General features: G+C 51.7%; 1 long non-coding RNA gene across 1 annotated transcript; it reads left to right on the forward strand.

Annotated features, from left to right (window-relative positions):
- Nucleotides 1–4,987: 4,987 nt before the first annotated feature.
- Nucleotides 4,988–7,843, forward strand: LOC129516621 (uncharacterized). Its single transcript, XR_008665800.1, has 3 exons — nt 4,988–5,640; nt 5,872–5,991; nt 7,395–7,843. It is a non-coding gene; the product is annotated as an uncharacterized LOC129516621 (long non-coding RNA).
- Nucleotides 7,844–9,358: the final 1,515 nt, after the last annotated feature.

A 9,358-nucleotide genomic window follows, 5' to 3' on the forward strand; every position in this document is an offset into this window, starting at 1 on the left:
CTCCCAGCCTCTTAATCCAACACCCCCACCAAGAGTAAAATTTCACTAATTTCTGAATTACTGCATATCCCCCTGACTTGTTACCGAGAATGTTTGGAAGGTGAAAGGCTGCTGAAAACAACACATCAAACTTCACAATAAAAACATTAAACTTAACATGTCAAATGGGTGGTCTGAATTTGGGATGTTTAAAGCACGTTAGCATCCAGGAATGAATGCACGAAGCCTTGGCACAGAGAGATACTGAACTTCTCTCTGAACCCCAAATTCTCTCATTTTCCCCTTTTAGGGGTCCTGAGCAGAGCTGTCTGATGTGCTTTAAGACAGGACCAAGCATTTGCTTCTTTGCTTCCCATTCCTGCTGATAACAATCCGATGCCCCTGAGTACTCGTGGGCACAGCACTAGAACCCTGAGTACAACTCTCTCCTCGCTCAGACACGTTTCCCATGGATGGCTTCTTATGCACGACTTTTGTGCAGAAAGAGAATTCTTGCCCATTTCGTGTCTCAGGAAACTGTGGTGACCAAGAACGCTGCCCTAGGGCATCCACAGAGGGAGCCCTCCCCTCCTTGCCTGCCTGCGGGTGAACGTTACTTTCCACAGGGCTTTACAATCAGCTAGGTATTTAAAGAGGCCCATTAAGCTGTTCCCTGGGCCAGGAGACTATTTATAGCACAGAGCAGCCGTCAGGCATTCGGATGCACCCAGCAAAGCAAGCCACTGTCTCAGGAAGCGCTTCTGTGGGCCTGAGGTTATGCTCGCTGGCGGGAAGGGAAATCCAGATCACATCCTCAAAATGGTACATCTGTGCTGGCAGAAGAGTAGAGGCTTCCAGTTCATGGTGAGAAAAACTCATTAGCTAAAGAAGTTCACAGTGATTGTAAACAGGTTTTATGCACAGATCATTATGTTGCCTTCACTTTTTTTTCCCTCCAAGTCCTGTCTGTCAGGAGGACCTTCCCCGCAATCCGGAGAAGAGATTCCACATTCCCGAAAGCCTGCCTCCGGACTCTGAGCTCAGAGATGAAAGTGAACAACATTCACTCAGCAAAGACGTCCTGGGCACCTCCTACGTGCCAGACACTGTTCTAAGAGGATGGGGTGTGACCATAGAGCCCTGTCCTGGACACGCTGACGGTGAGAGGGTGCTGGTCTGTCTTGATGTGATGAGTATGCGCCTGCCTTTGGCAAGCTGGCTCATCTGCTGGCTGTCAAGACTTTACCTTTTCACAGAGCCAAAGCCAGCCTGGAGAGGCTTTCCCTCCATCTACCTTGGTAGGGAGAGAGAACCGTGGCCTGCCAGCCGGGCCTTCAGAACCACAGCCATCAGCACCACCACACCTCAGGTCCTGAAGTCATCTGTCTAGAAAAAACAAACACATCTCAGGTGTCAGAGAAGCACTGCTTTCCTCTTTTCCGAAGCCACTGGGGGATGGCGGGGAAGGGGGAGGACTGGCCTGTGGCTTTCCTTTCCTGAGGGAAAGGTTTGGAGGCTCTGCACTGCTACTACAAGGTCTCTGAGGTTTGGCTTCCTCCCCAGCAAGCACCCAGCAAGGTGCAACTCACAGGCCTACACCGAGGCCCCAGGTGGGAGGCTCCCTAGGGGACCAGAGCTGGGGACCCTCCCTGAAAACCTGAAATCAGATGGGGAGTTACAATAACTGGCCTCTCCTGCCTGTGTCACGCTTCCTGGGCTGGGGAGCTAAGCTGGGGGGGGGGGAGGGCAGCGAGAAGGAGCCGTTTGCCATTAATCTGGGAACAAACGGCTAACCTCGGTGACTGGAATTCTCGCTTTTCTTTTCTCACTTTTCTCAGTGTGGGGAAGCGCGGAGCCCGCGCGGAGCGATTGTGAGGGGCTCTGCTGGAATTTGGCAGCGCGGAGGCTTGGAGAGCAGCCCCATGCTGGCTCCTATTCAGCCGGCCAGTTCTCCTCGAGCTTTGGAAGTTTCGCTCAGCCGTGCACTCAATGGCTTCACAAAGCTGATTACAAGCTTCAGCGCATTCCTGAAGGAGCCAAAAGCGACGCAGGTGCAAACGAGCCGAGGGAGCCCCTTATCCCGGTGACAGAATGGGACAAGCTGGGAAAGGCTTGGACCACACAAATCCAAGCTCACCAGGCAGCAGAAAGCCTGCCTTGGGAACCGGGGGTCATTATCCGCCCTATTCAGCGGGGCCCAGGGACCCCGGGGGCTCGGAGGCCGCCCCGCTCCGGAGTGCCGGCGTGCCCTCGGCAGTGGGGTCCCCGGGGGCCTGGGGCCCGCGGAGGGCAGTGCGCTTGCACCCACGGGGTCGGGGAAATCTGTGCTCCGACATGCCCGTGTCACATCAGTAGGGACACGGGAGAAAAAGCGCGCAGGAGGCCACCGAGCGTGCAGACAGCGCGCAACGTGTGTCCACCCAGCGTCCAGACCGCACTGCCCTGTCTCTGCCCCGGTGTGGCTGCGGCCCCCCGAAGGCCCCCCCGCCGCTGACACTCAGCTCCAAGGGTCACTCTGCGCCCTGTCTCTCCCAGTCCCCTTTCCCATCGGTTCTCCTGGCGACCGGGTCCGGGCGGGGGCAGCCGCCAGAGGGCCGGTGAGGGTGGGGCAGGTCGTGGGGTCGCCCCTTGGAAGGGCTCTGGACTCGGCAGGACGCCTTTGCTGCGAGTGTGATTCCGGGGCAGGAGGAGGGCCGGCCCGGCCCCTCGGGGAGAACCGAGGACGTCCTGGCTGGCTGGCGCTGGAGGACCGGAGCAGGGCCCGGGGGGCGGGGGGCGGGGGCGGGGGCGGGGGACGCGGGCCCAAGACCCGGAGGAGGCCGGGGAGCCTGCGAGCGGGGAGGAGGCACAGGGGTGGAGCTGGCACGCGGGCGTCCTTGGGGGGCGGCCGCCAGCCCGCGCCAGGTGCCGGGCGGTGAGTGCGGGCGAGCTGGGCGCTGGCGTCCGCGCGTGGGCCCCGGACCGGGGTCCGCCTGGTGCGCGCCCCCTGGCCGCGCGCCGGACCTGGATGCGCCCGGGGGTCCTCGCGGGCAGGGCCCGGGCAGGGCGCTCGCGCCGACGCTCTTTTGTCTGATAACTAATTTGAGTTAATGCGATCTTTATGTAAAGCTAACAGCGGATAATTGTCTATTTTCTCGCCAACAATCTCCATCACAATCACTTATCTGGAAACCTGCGGCTGGATTAATCGTTATATTCCCGAGATGAGCGTCTGCTGCAATCCGCAGCGAACGCCAGTGAGGACGGGGAGGTGCCTCCCGGCGCTTGCGGGGCCGCGTGCGGGCCATCCCGGCTCCGGGCCGCCGCCGGGTGCGCCCGGGCCTGGTGCCCACGCGCGGGGCCGCAGAGCGCCTTCCGCAGGGCTCGCTGGTACGCGGGCGGGGGACGGCGCGGGAGGCGGAGGGGGCGAGCGGGGGAGCGGCGGGAGGGGGCGTCCTGGGGCCCTGCGGGGCGGGGCGGGGCGGGGCCGGGGCGCGGCGCTAGGGCTTGCCCAGGCGGCCTCCAGGTCCACGCTGCGGGGCAGTTGTCGGTGCCAGAATCACGTCTTCTGATGTGGGAGAAAGCATGCCCCCACCCCTTATTTTCCGCAGAAGAGGTTCTCCCTGCCTTTCCGGGGGTCCCTGTAGCTTCACAACGCCCTGCCCCTGCTACCTGCGGTCCCTCCAGCTGCATCCCGGCACCTGCAGATCATTGGCAATCTTTGCACTCCCATGACTGAAGTCTCCACGGAGAGGCCCTGGGGTGTGGAGGCGCGCCCCAGGGCCGCAAGCCCCACTCTGCCCCTGAGCTGGGGGTGAAATGCATCTGCAGGTGGAGCCGCGTTCTCGGGGAAAGGCAGGACCAAGGTGAAAACAGCCGTGTGCAATGAAGTCCGCACGGTGGTGGCGGTTCTCTGTGCGTGTGATTCGCCCCGCGGACTCAAGTGTGACCCTGACTTGGGAAGCCAAGTGCCATGTGTCTGGTAACTTGGAAGTAAACTCATTCTGTTTACTTCAACTCAGATTTGTCAGCCAAGGGAGCACCAAAAGCCACTTTTCAAAATGGTGTTTTTTGGAAAAGAGAAACTCAGTCTCCGTTTGTGACAGTTTTTGGCCTCAGAGAAGGAAACTGTTTCTTTCCCTTTTGGCAGACTCGGAGAATTCTAAGAGCAAAGGCACACACTGAAATAAAAATGCCATAAATTATTGGATTTTTGCATAAAGGAAGACCCCAAATTACCCCCCAAATAGTGCATTGTAAAGTCCTGTTAAAAGCCCCCAAGTCTTCAATTTTCCTCTCCAACAGCTTGAGGAGGTCTCTAAAGGCAAACTAGTAAATCCGCCCTTCCAGCGGGCAAGCCCCGCCCCCACCGAGGTTCCCAGGGCAGCTTTTTGTTGTGGCCTTGGGGAATCACCCCACTTCATCTCTCACCTGAATCTTGTCATCCCGGCCATCTTGAAGTGATCTGTGAACAATGCTGATCCCTGCGACAGACCCGCTGGTCAGTCAGGCAGAACAGACTATGCAGATGGAGGAGAGAGGCGAGGCCCCGGGAACACTGCGCCCATTGTCTTGGGCATTTCAAAGCGCAGAGCAGCTGCGCAGACTTGTCGCCCTGGATCCTCGCTTGCCACACTAATGTCATCATTGCAAAACATCAGATTTTGAGCACTATACAATCCGAATTCATTAGCAGCCTTTTCGGCAAAGGTCTCTCTTCTCCGTGACAAGTTTCAAACTCCAGATCCCCTTCTGTCGGGAGGGGAAGGGGCAGGGCCGCAAGTGACAGCCACTGACGATCCATAGTTCTCTTTCTGGTGAATTCGCAAACTGAAAAACCTCCTTGAGGTTCAGAGCTCAGACGTCTGGCTCAAGTGACTGAGATTATGAGGGTGGTTTTTTTTTTTTTTTGTTTTGTTTTTTGTTTTTTTTTTTTTTTTTTTTTTTTTTTGCATTTTCTAAGTGTTCCTGGCAAGTTTAAACCACCAAGAGCAGCCAGTGGAACAGGTGGAGTGCATCTAACAAACACAGCATCTTCTGCGCCAGGGATAACGCACTGAGAGTTCTTGACGTTTTTTTCTTTAGATTGAACGCAGAACAACACATATTAGAGTAGCTGTGCCCCAAAACAAACAAGTTATACCAGGCAGCACTCCTCAGCAGCACTGCTACAAACAGCTCGCCATCCTTGAGCACCACCAGACATGGTCCCAGCCGCAGGGACTGCTACTCCCAGGGCTGTGGCCACCATGCTTCTCCCTCTCCTCCCTGCCTTGTGCTCCCACCCCCACCCTCCAGGGTGACCTTATTTTCCAGAACCATGGGCAGGAGGGGCAGGCTGTGCTGGAGGGTCCAGGGCATCCCCCTGCATCCCACTGCATCCCCGAGGTCAGGTCCAGGTCCGAGGGAGGGCCCAGTGCTGGCGAAGTCTGCTTCCCTCCTCCAACCACCGACCTATGTTAATATGTCCTTCTGCCTCTTTACTCAGGATTCCGTGTAGATCCATCCTCTCCCTTCCTCATCCTGGGCTGGAAGTTTTTCCCAGAAGGCAATCAACACCAAGAGAGGCTCTAGGTCATTCCCAGCCCCCAGCTGAGAAGCACATGTGCAGATGGAAGACACCCCAGGGCCAAGTCTTCCCTGGTGCCAGAGGCCCCCTGGCACCCCTCAAAGCCTCTTCGGGTACCTCTGATTTCTTGACAAACTGAAGGGTAGGATTTGGAAGGGGTGCAATCAAATACAGTGTTTGTAAACATAAGGAGATCCAGAAGTAAATGGAGAGGAGGCCCTGTTGGTGTGTCTTGTTTGGGGCTGGGAGGGCAGGTGGGATGGGCCCAGCCTAGTAATCTGGTTAAATGTGTCACCTTTAGGAGATGACCTAGAACACTCCTTTTTCTCCCTGGAAAACTGTAGGACTTGGACCCTGCTGCTGCTCATGGACGTGTCTGAGTGTCTTCCCATGTCTTCCTGCGTCCATGTGCCCAACCTCTCCCACCAGGTCCACCACAGCTGGGGCAGGGCTGGAAGCCACAGGTACTCGGAGATCCTGCCTGTGGTACACACACAGGATGATGTGGGTCCAGCCAGGGGAGACCAAGTTTTTGCAGGGATCTCTCCGGGGTGTAGACAGCATCTGGTTCATTGGGAGTATCCAAAATAGGTTTGCTGAAGGACTGATGAGGCCCTAGCCATGGGTGGAATGAATGGCCACAGGAAAAGCTGCAGTGGCCCACATGGGCCTGTTCCTGGCAGACGGCCAGGCCCCTAACCCTGGGCTGTGAGCCTAGATGCACCTACCTTGCTCCCCGCTGAGCCACATCCTCACACACCCTCACACTCACAGCCCCACCCAACGCACGCAGTGTGCACTCACGTTCGTACAAACACCCAGAGGCGCCTGGGGATCCTGGGGTCCTCTGGCACAGGCTGGCTGAGGGGGGCGGTGGCCAGTGACCCCCGGCTCCTCATGGCAGGGAAACCACACTCTGGGAAGAATACTCTGTTGGCTACACACACAAGGATGAGTGAGCTGATCTTTACAGAATTCAACACATCAGCGGTAAAGTGATGCCTGTGGAGGACAAGTGTGGGTTGTTTCTTGACCCTTTCCCCTGGGCTTTCAGAGCAGGTCCTTCTGAGCTTGCCAGAGGGGCCTGCGTTACCACTGTTTCTCATGCTTCCACATTTGTTCTTTCTCCCAGCGTGTTTTCCCTGGCCGCCCACCCACACTCTGTGCCCTGCGGCCCCTGAGCATTTAGACATGGCCAGTCCACGTGGAGGTGTGCAATGAGCATGCAAGACACCAGCTGTTCAAAATGTGATGGGAAAGAAAGCACATACACTACCCCACCGATCATTTAAAAATCGTGTTTTCATGCTGAAATGACTGTATTTCGGATATATGGGGTAAAATAAACACATTTTTGAAGTTAATTTCACTTGCTTCTTCCACTTTTTAAAAATGTGGCTTTTGGGGCATTTTAAGTGACCCACGTGGCTCCCGATTGTGGCTTGCTCCGTGAGGCAGCCTTCGCCTTTACCTCTGCTCCTCCAGGAAATGGAAGAGGGAAAGCAAAGACGGAAATGCTGAGCACAAGGGTTAGGGGGAGGCAGAGCAGAACCTGCCCTGTTACAGTTGCTTTTGGAAGATGATGTATTATTAAGGCTCCTTTTCTTCCAGGAGAATGCGCAGTGGGGGTGGGGTGGCAGTGCGCATTGTACTTTATTGCTTGCTTCATTTTCTCTCCATTTTAACTTTAATTCTGCCTAATTGCTGTATTGTGATCGCAGTTGGCAATCTTAAATGAACTCTCAAATAACTTTTGAGGAATCTGGCTACAAATGTTAGATCATGATGAAATGTAAATCACAAAAGGTTATTGTGTAATGTCCACACAGGCCCCAAGCAACCCTTTCCTGTCATTTTCAAATTTCAGGTCAGCGTTTGGGTGTTTTTCGGCTGTTCCCCTTCCCTTGGGAGGCGTTACCACCACCACCACTGCCGCCACCACTGCCATCTGAACAAAACAAACAAACAGCAGACCTGAGCAAGAAGCTACAGCCCCTGAAAGTGCTTTCTGCAGAGCAAGAATGGAATTGCTTCCAGATTTGTTGACTTCTATGATTGACTCATAGCTTTAAAAATCTGTGGAGTCACACCTTGGTCAAAAATATTACAATAAAACATTTGCAAACATTTTTAATTTTAAATACAGTATCTTTAAATGGTCCATGTTAACATCTTAGAGACAAGATTTCTACAAGTAAAGTTACAAAACTTAGAAATCATATTTCATCTTTTGATAATAGCAAGAAAAAAGACACTGCTGAGAATATTGTTTATAGTAAATTCAGTATAACTGCGAACATTCTACATGCATGTAAACTTGATATGCACACACTGTATTTTTACATATTTACTTTTGGAGTATTATATAATTAATGAAGAATCGATTCAGCAAAACTGTGAGTTGAGTCTACTTTGCCAATAAATTGGGAGTATCTCATAAACAATTTTGGGTAAAATTTAGAAATTATTTTTATCATAAAAGGAACTCTCCTGTTACTCATTGTTAGTATGTCCACTTAATGTTCTATTTTTGGCCAAATTAAATTTAACTAAAGGAAAAGGAAAATGTAGAGTACCAAGAATGATCAAGATTCTGTGGGTAAGTTAATTAAAATGGTTTATTCTTTGTACTAATTCCTTGGAAAATATCACTCTTGTTATATGAGACTTGTGTTCAATTAATAAGAAACTAATAGAAATAGTTATTTAATCTGACTTCCTGTTGTTTATTTTTTAAAGCGTATCCAGGGAAATAACTAAATATATAACATGTACCTTGCTGAAGAGCCACTGACATTCCATTAGAAACTCAGGTGACCTCACTCTGGATGTGTAGGATGGCATATTTATTAGTATGACAGGTGGTTTATTTCCATGATGATTCATGTTTGCTGTCATTGAACTTACTGGAATAACTATAGAAGCAAACTGTAAGAATTTAACCACTTACTGTCAACCTTGCTCTTCTACTTTTTTGGGATCATCCCAGAGTAGAAGAACCAAACATGATTAAAAAGCATCGAGGAGAGAAATCCAGGCACGTGGCCCCCAGACTGGCAATATGAAGATTCTACATGCTAGCAAAGTTCCCCGTTAATTTGTTCTGCTTCTTTAATATGCAAATTGCGTGGCCTCATTTGCTCCATCATATTATAAAACTAGAAAGATTCCATTCATTTTCCTGTTTTTCTTTTTCCCCTAAAGACGATAATGGTCATACACTTTCAAATATTTGCAGACAAGATATTCTGGATAAATAATCTAAGATTAGCTAAATTAGGTCAATGTCCATACAGGGCCAGTGAGATATGTCCCTTGTGTTCAAATTATCTGGTGTCAGCTACATTGATTGAAAAAGCAGTACCGACCAAAAAAAAAAAAAAGTCTTATTACAAGATATCTCAAAAACAGATAAGAAAGCAACGAAGCCCTCTCGTAAATGAGGGAGCTTATCTAGATTTTAATATGGTGGTAAGCAAATTGTACATGTTTTTGCAAGTTAGACAACTTACGTGGGAAGCGGACATTTCTCAAGTTTCTGTGATTCTAAGCCAGTCACTATAGTTTGCATATCCGCCCGTTTCTCATGGGTCTTTGTTCTTTTCTTCAAAAGACATTCCATAGAAAGGCTAAAATATTATCAAATTTGAGGCACATTGTCTGGACTGTTTAACTCCTTCTAGGATGGACAGGAGGTTGATGATGCCCAAGAACCTCTGTGCGAGGGCCCTTCCTGCTTATCTGTTTAGTTTCGTTACCTAACTTCACTCACTGTCTCTCTCTGAAAACTGCCAATAATATTGATAAGATTCCTCGTAAATAGGACCGAAA

Source organism: Nyctereutes procyonoides, unplaced genomic scaffold (genome assembly GCF_905146905.1).
Source record: "Nyctereutes procyonoides isolate TBG_1078 unplaced genomic scaffold, NYPRO_anot_genome, whole genome shotgun sequence".
Taxonomy (NCBI): domain Eukaryota; kingdom Metazoa; phylum Chordata; class Mammalia; order Carnivora; family Canidae; genus Nyctereutes; species Nyctereutes procyonoides.